This window comes from Dipodomys spectabilis, unplaced genomic scaffold (assembly GCF_019054845.1).
Source record: "Dipodomys spectabilis isolate Male_0828 unplaced genomic scaffold, ASM1905484v1 ptg000109l, whole genome shotgun sequence".
In the NCBI taxonomy this organism is placed as follows: Eukaryota; Metazoa; Chordata; class Mammalia; order Rodentia; family Heteromyidae; genus Dipodomys; species Dipodomys spectabilis.
Genome location: NW_024870786.1, coordinates 938875 through 950303, shown reverse-complemented (window position 1 = coordinate 950303; position 11429 = coordinate 938875). Strand labels below are relative to the sequence as shown.

At 36.2% G+C, this 11429-nt stretch overlaps 1 pseudogene; it reads left to right on the top strand.

The window, feature by feature from the left end:
* Nucleotides 1-11000: 11000 nt before the first annotated feature.
* LOC122114765 lies at nucleotides 11001-11100 on the top strand (annotated as a pseudogene).
* The last annotated feature ends 329 nt before the right edge of the window (nucleotides 11101-11429 follow it).

The following is an 11429-nucleotide window of genomic DNA, read 5'->3' as shown; positions in this document are numbered from 1 at the left end:
CACCACTACCCGCGGTCAGACACCCTTCTGGGGGCACCATGCCCACCTGCTTGTTTCCTCTCCCTGGCTCTGAGGAGCCACCTTTTTGTCTTGGGCAGTTCTGAAACAGAGACTCAGTATATGCTCTGGTTGGACTGGATTGAGGTCTTCCTATCTGGGACAGGTATGCTCCACCAGGCCTGGTCCTCTGTAGTTGGGATGGTAGACATGTAGCGCCATGCTCAGTTATCGATTTAGATGGATTATCCCAAACTTTTAGTCCACAACAGCCGATTCTTGACCAGAGGTGAAGCTCTGCATAGGGCGGCAACCATCAGACCTCATTCTCCTCATAGGATAGTTTTGAGGAAACAAGGGATTTATACAGATGAATCCCTGGAGCATGGCTTGGCACAGAGGGAGTGGCCTTCAGAGAAGGTTCTCAGCAATTCTTTGAGCAAATGATAGGAAGATACCCGGAAAGGGTTCAGGTGGGGCCAGTTATTAATTGTGCAACAGGTGGGGATTATGAAATAAAACATTTCTCTCTTTCATCATTACCCTATCCCCATGAGGAAGGGGATGCTTCACTGTGTTGAGTTTTGCAGCTGGGAAGCCGAGGCACAGAGAAGCCAGGGGAACTACTTATGACTTCAACGTCACAGGAAGTTCGGCATGACTTCACTACCATGCTCCCTAGGACAATGGGTGCTATTCAATCCACTTCTTGTGGTAGGTAGTCCACTTCTTGTTAGTTGTGTGGCTTGAAGCCTAGGCATTGGCGCTGTACCTGAGCTCCTCAGAAAAAGGCTAGTGCTCTACCAGTTGAGCCCACAGCACCACTTCTGGTTTTCTGGTGGTTCTTTGGAAATAAGAGTCTCATAGACATTCCTGCCGGGGTGGCTATGAACCATGATCCTCATATCTCAGCCTCCTGTGTAGTTAGGATTAGAGTTCTGAGCCACCAGCATCCGACTTAATTGTAATTCTCACTTTTCTCTCTCTCTTTCACAAGAACTGGTTGAATGGGTGCTGGAGAAGGGGGCCTAGCATCACCATGTGGCTGGAATCCAAGGTGGCCCTCTCATTCTGGAGGTGGGCTGTGGGTCAGGAGCTATTTTGCTCAGACTTTTGAAACAGCTCCCTGAGGTAAGCCTCACTGTGTCCTGGCTAGACCGTGAAATTCATTGTCCATCCAGCCTACTGGGCTTATTGTATTGTATTGCTTTCTACATCATTTTCCAGCACCTGGCTAACCTTATGATACATAGTTATGGAATGAAAATATAATGCCTCCTTAAGAAAGTCATTTAGGGCTCTGGGAATGTGGCTTCATGGTACAGTGATTGCCTAGCATGTATGAAACCCTGGGTTCAATTCCTCAGTAGCTCATTAAAAGAAAAACACTGGAAGGAATACTGTGCCTCAAGTGGTAGAGTGCTAGCCTTGAGAAAAAAAAGTAGCTCAGGAATAATTACTTACCCTTGAGTTTAAGCCCCTGGACTAGCAAAAAAACAATTAAATGGAAAATAAAGAATGAATACTTGAAATATAAAATTGCTCCTTCCATACTGACACCTGAAAATAGTCCCTAATTCATGTACTATACTTATGTTAGGATACTGTGTTGAAAAAAGTTTTGTTCATTAAGTCATAGCAATTAATGGCAGGAATGTGCTTAGATGTCAGCTGAAGATTAATTCTGGAAATTCAAGGATTCCAGGATTTTGTGTCATCACTGCTAATCACAAAGTGAAAAGTAGTCTAAGTGTGATTTTGAAATCTTTTTGGTCAGTTTTGGCACCAAAAAGGCAGAGGCTAATTAATAGTTGTGAAAGAAAATAAGGAATAACTCCAGATGGAAGGAATAAATGATAGTAACTAATGTATACCAGAAACTGGTCTAGAGAACCATTTTTGGTTATTGAAGAACTAGTTGTCAACTAGGCTTTTCCTCATTGCCTTTAGCATTCTAAATCTCTTAGACTAGTTCTTAATCTCTGCATGATAAACGTATGTCCTTCTATGCTGTTCTTTCACACCTTATCTCCTTTGTTTTCTAAAAATCTCAGTCTTTCTATATTTCTCTATGAACATTTCCTGATAATAAATAAACCTATACAGATGTCAAAGGATGCTAATGTAAGGGTCCCATAGCTCATGACTCATTAATGTAACAAAATGGAAAAGGAGGACATATTTACTGCTACCTCAATTTTTCTGAAAAGCTGCAATGTCATCATTTGGTTAAAATTTCCATTCTTTGTCTACACAGTGTCATTCAGTGCACCTAAATGCAAATATGAAATGGGTGCTGGTGGTTTACACCTGTAATCATAGTTACTCAGGAGGTTGAGACCAGAGGATTGTGGTTCAAAGCCAGCCTTGTCAGGAAAGTCCATGAGACGCTAATCTTCAATTAACCACCAGAAAATCGGAAGTGGTGCTGTAGCTAAAGTGGTAGTGTGCTCAACTTGAATTGAAGAACTGAGGGACCGTGCCCAGGTTCAGAGTTCAAGCCCCACAACCAACAAAAAAGTGAAAGTTTCCCCCAAAAGAAGGACAAGATGAATAATCTTCCCAAGAAGACAAAATTAATTCCAAAATGATTCAGTGCACCTACTTTTGCAGAGTTATATTATGGATTCTTTGCTGGACATATTCTCTAAAAACAAATCGTTTAACTAGGGTTACAGGTGGACCTATTGCAACAATGAGATGTGCAAGTCGTTATGTCGAAAAACGAACTTTACAACTTTGGTGTGGGAGGAGAATGGGGTGGTGGAGTAGGGGAGTATGGGGAGGGATGGGAAGGGGAAACAAAGAAGAGGCAACAATGCTTAATAAGAAATGTACTCGTTATCTTGCCGGAGTAATTGTAACTCCTCCCGTACGGTATTCTCACAATAAAATAAAAAGAAAAAATGTCAAATATTAGCTTTACAATAAACTTCATCTAATATTTCTTGTTTGAAAAGAGACGTCTATACAATTGATGTCACTTGGCTTTCTTACTATCTTAGTTCGAAGCCAACCCTGTCAAGAGAATCTTTCAAACTCATATCTGTAATTACACAGCAAAAAAGCCACAAATGGAGTTTTGGTTCAAGCATAGGGTACTACCTTTGGGGGCAGGTGAGCAGGAAAGAAAAATGTTCAGGGACAGGATCCAGCCTATGAGTTCAAGCCCCATAACCAACACAAACTAAAAAAAAAAAAAAACAAGGAAAAAATCCCCCAGATATTTCATTGGGACCCTCTTTAAAGGAGTACTGGTCTGAGAAGAGGCTCCTTTTGCTGATCATACTCAGTGGATGCTTTTTTGGAATCCTTATTGCTCTGGAGAACTTAGGACCAAACTAAAGGAATTGATAATTGACTCCTGCAACAAGAGAATCATCTCAGGGGTGAAATATCCATCCATAAGACACTTTAAAACCTCCATGTCTTTGTTTTTTTGCAGTAGAATGGTTTTTTATGCGGGGGGGGAATAGTCGTGGTCCTGAACTCTAGGCCTGGGCGCTGTCCCTCAGCTTTTCAACTCTACAATTTGAGCCACAGCACCACTTCTGGCTTACTTTTTGCTTATGTGGTGCTGAGGAATCGAACCTGGGCCTCATGCATGCAAGGCAAGCATTCTACCACTGAGCCACCTTCCAAGACCCTGCAGTAGAACATGTTTAAATCAATGTTATTTCCTTTTGTTCTATGCTAGCCTTCAAATGGCACATTATTTCTCTTTGTAATACTCTCAACTAGAAGTTTACAGAAAAGTTATATATGAGTGAAAACAAAAACGAAAAAGTCAGGGACAGTGTTCCCTTCAGCCTTGGGATTCTTTCTTGTACAGTAAAAAGGAAAGCACAAGTTAACTTGAACTTTGTCAATCCTCTATGTTCCATTCCTCTCCTGGGATCAGTTTCCACATCCAGTAACAATTACTTATAAGAACAATCTATGTTGCTGCCTTAGGTATAATGAATGTTTTCTTGCTTCACCGAAATAACACAAGGACACACTCACCTGAGGTAAGAGGTGTTTCAGAGACAACTTAGAAAATATGAAATTATATTGCTTATAAATACATTATCCATGAGTATATTGAGTTCAAACTTTGGAATTTCTCTATAAATTAAGGCGAATTTTAAATGGGAAGAAGTTTCTCAGATCATTTTTTGTGAGTGTCTGTGCTGCATATTATTTTCCAAGTGTACATGAGTTAACAGTAAGGAAACAATAGCAATAATAGGAGAATGAGAAGTTTTGTGTTTAAGTGTAAGGGTTCAATACACTATAGAAGATTCTACAAATAAGACAACATTGAAACAATAAAGCCAAGCCCAGTATGCAGATTTATGAGAGTTTTATAGAGAAAGCATTACTCCTACATGGAACACGAAGTTTGAGGCCACTCCCCTTCTAAATCACACTTACTAATCACGCAACTTTGTAGAGAGTAGAATGGAAGCATAATTAAGTTTCCAATGCAAATCAGATATAAGAGCATGAAATTAATTGGAAAAAAATCCATCCTGAGAGAGCAGGGATTATACTAATCATGAACTGTTGGATAAGATCACATTCTTTTTCTTTCCTTTACTTATATATTTTTTGTTGGTGGTGGTCTTGGCACTTGAACTCTGGGCCTGGGAGGTGTCCCTCTGCTATTCAGCTCAAGGCTAATGCTCTGTCACTTGAGCCACACTGCCACTTTCAGTTTTCTTGTAGTTAATTGGAAAAAGAGTCTCTGGGACTTTCCTGCAGAATTGGTTTGAACCCTGTCCGAAGATCTCACCACCACCCAGCTTAAGATCACATTTCTAACAGTGTACATTCAGCATATGTAATGTGCATGTTCATCTATCTTTATATGAATTCTTGAGCTAAAAATCTATGCTACAGCTTAGCCTTTACACTCACAAAATGTTTTGTAAGTTGATACTACTGGAGAAATAAAACTTAAGAATGTAAAGGAGTCTGGGAAGTTCAGCTTTTTATCCAGCTTGGGCAGAACAGTCTTTGAGAAACTATCTATAATTAACCAGCCAAAAGCTGGATTGGAAGAATGGCTCAAGTATTGGAATACCAGTCATGAGCAAGTTTACTGAATAAGAGCTTGAGGCTTTTGCATACATACATACAGACATACACATACATAGAGGCACTTATATTTGCACACACAAATACGCAAATGAAGCAAATCTCAGAATATGTAGAAAAGTTAGAAAACAATAGAAAATATGTCCTGAGTAAGACTAGAATCAAGTGATAATTTTTAATGTTAGAAAGTCCTCAAGTGAACTTTCTTCAAAAAAGTTTAAGAATATTACATAGATAGGGACCAGAGATAGTAAGGGAGTCAAGTAATCATTATTAAAGGCATCGGATCCATGGAGGAATGAATCAGAGAATTCTGCAGGTGCATCTGAAAATGTTCATATACTGTGTCAAATGTTAGAACATCTTTGAAAAAAGTACATGAACACTCTGAGCTGTCTAGTGGTTAATATTACTGGAGATGTTCAGAATTGCTATTCTGTATCTAGATTAAATAAACCAAGAAACTATGGAGGAGCAATGTGATTCAAGGCTAGATTCTAACACTCAGACTAAGACAGGAGATTAGATAGTTTAATTACACAGTGATACCTTCCCTGGACCAGATAGTATAATTTTGTATTAAGAAAACAAACCAAACAAGAAAGGAATACAAAGTTGGAAATTTGGGCTAATTTTGTCATTATGTTTTGAGAAGTCAAGTTTCCTATTGAAATTCTACTCATATGTAATCCTCAGTTGTATTTTAAATGCTCTCATTACAGAACATTCTTAGATGCAAAATGGCTCATGATTCCCATCCAAAATTTGAAAAAGTAAGTAATCATCATTGTGGTAGATTCCAAGGAAAGGATGAAGGATTACAAAAGCTTAAGCCTTGAGAAATAGCAAAGTTATTCTAATGTAGGACTTTGTAAATCTTGCTAAATTAGAGTTTAGTTTTAAAATAAATATTTTGGTTTTGTTTGTAATTTCATATTCTAAAGGATACTACAAAATTCTTTTTAAGTAGAGGGTTTAATGGACAAATTTACAAATGTTTCTTGCATTCTATTTGCCTAGAATATTCTTTCATGAGAATTATAATTAGAACTCAGTTAATAGATAATTCCAACAGTTCATGTATAAAATGATAATGTGAATAATGTAGACAGAGTTGCCAACAAATGGATGAAATTAATTTATAAATTTAGAAAAAGGGCAATTTTTTGAGGCTTTGGTATAACATGGTATGAAGAGAATAATTGTGTGACATCTTCTTTCTTCCACCTGTATGTAACACAGGAAGCAATTTCCTTAATTACGTGCCTCTGTATACAATGAAAAAAATGCTAGATTTATGATTTGTTTTATTTTTGTTTTTGTTTTATTGGTTTGTCCTAGGGCTTGAACTCTGGGACTGGACACTCTCTCTGATCCTGTTTATTCTCAAGGCTCGTGCCCTACCACTTCAACCTCAGCTTACTTTTGTCTGGCTTTTGCTGAGAAGTTTATTGGAGAAAAGAATCTAGGGAACCTTCCTGCCTGGGTGGTGTAGTAGGAAGACCCCTACTCAGGCAGGCAAGCCCACCTAGTCATCCGGAGTGACAGAGCCCACTGCAACAAAGTTGTTATTAAAGAAGCAACATTATTGAGAAGGTTCCTACACTGAACGGCAAGGGCCACAGCACAGGCTGGGGAGCTGATACTGCGACCCCCAGCAGCCCACGTGCTTAGGTTTTTAAAGGTAAAAATCACAAGGTGAAGCCTGGTCATGTAGGCAAACAATGAGATTTTCAAGCACCCAAAAGATTGCAGTCATACCAGACCACACGCAAGTGGCCAATGAGGTTACACTTTGTCATATAATGGTTGCTTTAACCAGCCTATCACTTTTGGTTTAAATGACTCATGAACTCAATGGTAAAGCAGAGCTTAAGGTAAACATACACAAAGGAGTTTAGTGGAGTTTAACATAAGCATGTGAAAAAGGCAGAGTTTATAGTAAACTCGGGATGTTGCCAGCATGCCAGCATGAGCTGGATTACTGGCTATCTGTTTAATCAGTCAGTCCTTAACAGAACAAAGGTGGGTTAAGTTGTTAAGGGGAGGGGGACTTAGAGGCATTCTTTTCATTCCAAGAACTGGGCTGGTTGGAGCCAAGGATTTTGTTTTTTTTCTATAATCCCTAAAACAAAAACAAAACCTGTAAAGAAGCTGTCCCATTTGAAATGTAATCTTCCAACCTTAGTATCCTGATTAAGCATGATTGTTAAAAAAGTATAAATATAAATAATATTTGCAAGAATACCATTGGAGGAAAAATGATGCAACCCAGTTTATTGTGGTGTTCTTTCCAGAACACGGAGGGCATCACATTAGCAGAGGTGCAGTGAATTTTCACAATGGAGATTAGCTATTCTTAATGTGAATTAAGGGAATTTTGAGGTGCACCCTACAAGTTGGAAACTGTTGGTCTAGGATGACTTTATGGCATAAATCTTGTGATTGATGGTCATAGAAATAATAGCTTAATCTGAGAAACAACTGCTACTCTTGAAGAATTAATTATAACATGCTTCATAGTTTTATCCTATACTAGAATGAGGCTCTTTTTTTGTTCACATCTCAGTCTGTAACACCCCATTGGAAAATGCAGAATTACATAACATGCAAACAGGTATATTTTGAATCTCTCAGGTATGGAATGTTCAGAATTTGAAAATGAGTAGTTATTAATCATAGGAATTTTGAAGAACACATACATTCTATCCTCTTAACAACTTATTTACTTTTAAAAGTTATGGGTTTCCATAGAATTAAACTGTTTTCTGTCTTAGTATAAGAAAGTACTAAATTTATTCTATTTTCAAAATATTGGCAAGTATATTGTGAAAAAATTGTCTAGTTGGATATCATTCAAGTTGATTACCCTCTGATAAAGAAGAGGTAAATAATTCAAATTAGATGTCAAATAATACTGATTTTTAAAAAGTTACTACATAAAGAATAATATTTACAATACCAAAACAGTAAAATTTTATTTTATCAGCTTATTTTTTAAATTTAATTTTAATGTGAAATTGATGTGCAGTGGGGTTACAGCCATTGTAAGGTAGTGAATACATAAATTTTCAAACTTGTTATCCCTTCTCTAATTTTTCTCACAATTTTTCCTTCACCCCAATATCCCTCACAAGTTGTAATGTACATTTCCAACTTATTGTCTTGTGAGTATTACTATTGCATTGGTTTGCCCTTTGTCCTTTGTCTCGCCATTTTGTTGTTTTTGTTCCTTTCCCTAATTAGTGTAAATGTATACACAATACACAGGGTACCAAAATCAAACACAGCAGAGGATAAACCATAGGGGAAAATCTCAAAGAAAATAGAAATCACATAGTACAGCAAAAACAACAACCACAAATAAATATTTCTCCATATCTTGGAGTTCATTTTGCTCAGCATCAGCTTATATGGTCATATATATGCATAACAAAGCCACTGGAAAATAATAGTTTCATGGACACTATATCATGAAAACACATGTTAACTGTTTTTGATGGTAAAGGTGGAATTAGGATTGGTGAATTCACGATTCTGATAAAGGAATTTCAAAAGAGTTTTAAATTTTATGACAGGTAAATTTTAATTGTTCAAACTTTTTAACAACTTAGCCTATCAAGAAAATTTAAAATTGCCTGAGAAAATGGGCTTTCATGCAAAGAAATCCATGGAGACATAGCTGAGAGGGAGCATGTGGGTTAATAAGGCTCATTTTCACACTAAACAAACAAACCTCACAAACCTTGAAGTAAATCCTTTATGTTCCCTTGAGAATTGTCCTTACCCAGGAAATGTACTCTCATTGTTTGAAACAAGGTTGCAATGGAATTTAAATTCAAAGTACTTTAAAAAAAAGACATCAAAATTTGTGAATTGACATTTAATTACCAAACAGTAATTCTCTGAAAAAGAAGGAAAGATATAATTCAAAATCACTTGGCTTTATTAAAAGTATGAGAAAAGAGTAGTTAAGAGAGATGAGAGAAACCATAGAGGACTGTTTTCTCTCCAGTGGTGTAATGGGTTCTTGATCTTGGTGCTTCCATTCTATTTTCACAAGCTATCAAGTGTGGCTGAGGATTGGAGTAACCAGTTCAGACAAAGAATACACACAGAAGAAAATATTTGCAGTATATGTAGATGATTTATAACCTTTGACAATCTATTTATATCTGTTCAAAATTCCCCCCTAACCCAAACTGCATTCTTTGAACAGCTTTGTTTGCTTTTCTAAAGACTGCCCTTCATTAACTGCTTAAAATTTTGTGAGGTCATATACATACACTATAGATATTGCTGTTTGGTTTTGATTTTTGTGTGTTTTTGTTTGTAGTTGTGTTTTTAACTGAATTTCAAAAGGTTGTGCAAGTGTGTTACAATTAAATATGTCCATCTAATTGTCAAATGCTCCTGGATCAGAGTCACTCCTTCTATCAATCTGAACCAACCCTTTCTCCAAAATTTATTTCAGATTTACCACTTCCTTTATTACTTGTGTACATTGAGTATTCTAGCTGTACTTGTCTTGCCCTTGTTATCTGATGATGCAGATAACTGGGACCTGGTATCCTCAGACCCGTGGGTACTATAGAAGAATAATAGCTTTTACACATCATATCAGCAAAATTTGGTTATAATCAGTAAGAATGCTTCAGAAATATGGAGAAAAACACTTTGGGTCCAGCGAGTTAACACAATAAACACAGCAGCAGTGTAAAATATCTTATAGATTAGAGGAAAACAATACTGTTTTTTTTACTATGTGAATTCAGAAGACCTAGAACACGTAGAAGGTATCACAAGTTTATAACGAAGACATTGCTTTGATACTTTTTATATTCTAATATATATTCTAAACCTAATTATTTATATTCCAATTTATTTATGGAAATAAATTTCAATTTATTTGTCAAATTATCAATTAATTCTAGTAATTCAAGAAATTTAAGATCAGCAGATAGAAATATAAAATATATAAGTATTTATAATATAGGAAATTGTTATGCATTGTTCTGTTGTGGTTAGGGTATCAAAGGCAACTCTGTTTTAAAGTAATATTACATTATCTCTACCTCAGTTTTTGGTAGAGTTAGACCTAAAACTTTACCATTTGTAAGCCTGGAAGCAAGAGGAAACACTGTGATTAAAACATTAATAATTTAAGGCCTAATATCGAGGAGAAACCTATGGACTTCTCCAGGAGCTATGGAAATATTTGGTGATAGAAAGTCAGTAGTGTAAGTTCCTGCCTGGTTGGATGGTAGACAGACCAGGATATTAGGTAATCATGCATATGAACAAGTTTTTCATCTTCTTGACTTTAGCTACTTTTGAAATGATAGGTATAATAAACAATTATATTTTGATAAAATACCTTCTATTCTGAACATTTCAGTCTGAACTGTTAATCTCTCTATGAACCCTTGTAACTAAGATTAGTTTTGTTCCAGTCAGACAATCTATGCTGTCAGGGTAAGATATTCTCGTTGGTCTGTTCCTACATGGAAGAAGGGTAAAGGGTCAGGAAGACATTTGTGCCAGTGAGACTTCTTTGCGAAATTTTATGCTGCAGAAGTTTAGAAGCAGCTCTTAAGCAAGGCTTACTTTGAATCCATTAGCTCCACAAAGCTAACTCAGTTGATAAGTAAGTACTTGAAAAGCCATCACCTTTGGACTTAGCTATAAAGGCTTCAAAATATGATCAAATTAAAAATGAAAACGACAAAATAGTCATTGACAAAAATTGCAAATGTGAGCAATCAACCAAACAATATAAGTTTTTGCCACTATACACAGAAATTTAGAGAAATAAGATCAATAGCATTTTATGAACAATAAATTTGTTACAAATAGGCAACCAAGGATATATGCCTGTATAAAGATTGCATCATTAAGTACTTAAATTTAGAGGATACTACATGCTTCAGCAGCAGGTCTACCCAAATGACAACAATACAGAGATTAACATGGCACTTTCAGAAGGATGATACAAAAATTCGTGAAATATTTTTCATTTTTCAAATGCAAGAAATGAAAAACAGTTATTAAAAAGTTGATTACAAAAATACAAGTGTAACAATACATGTAATTCATAGAATTAAAGGTTAGTTTGACATCAGTGTATTAAATCTTCACTTTAGAAAGGCCCTTACATAGCATATCCTTTACAAAACTTGAAATTAGATAACATTGTCATCTTATTCCAAAGAAATAAAATACTATAAGGGCCTAGGAAAGAAGGAATCTTAACTTTTTCTCTATGGAATGTAATCTGAAAGGACACATTTACTAATGAACCTATATATTATAAAAAAAATGTAGACCTCAAAGTATTATATCTAGAAGAT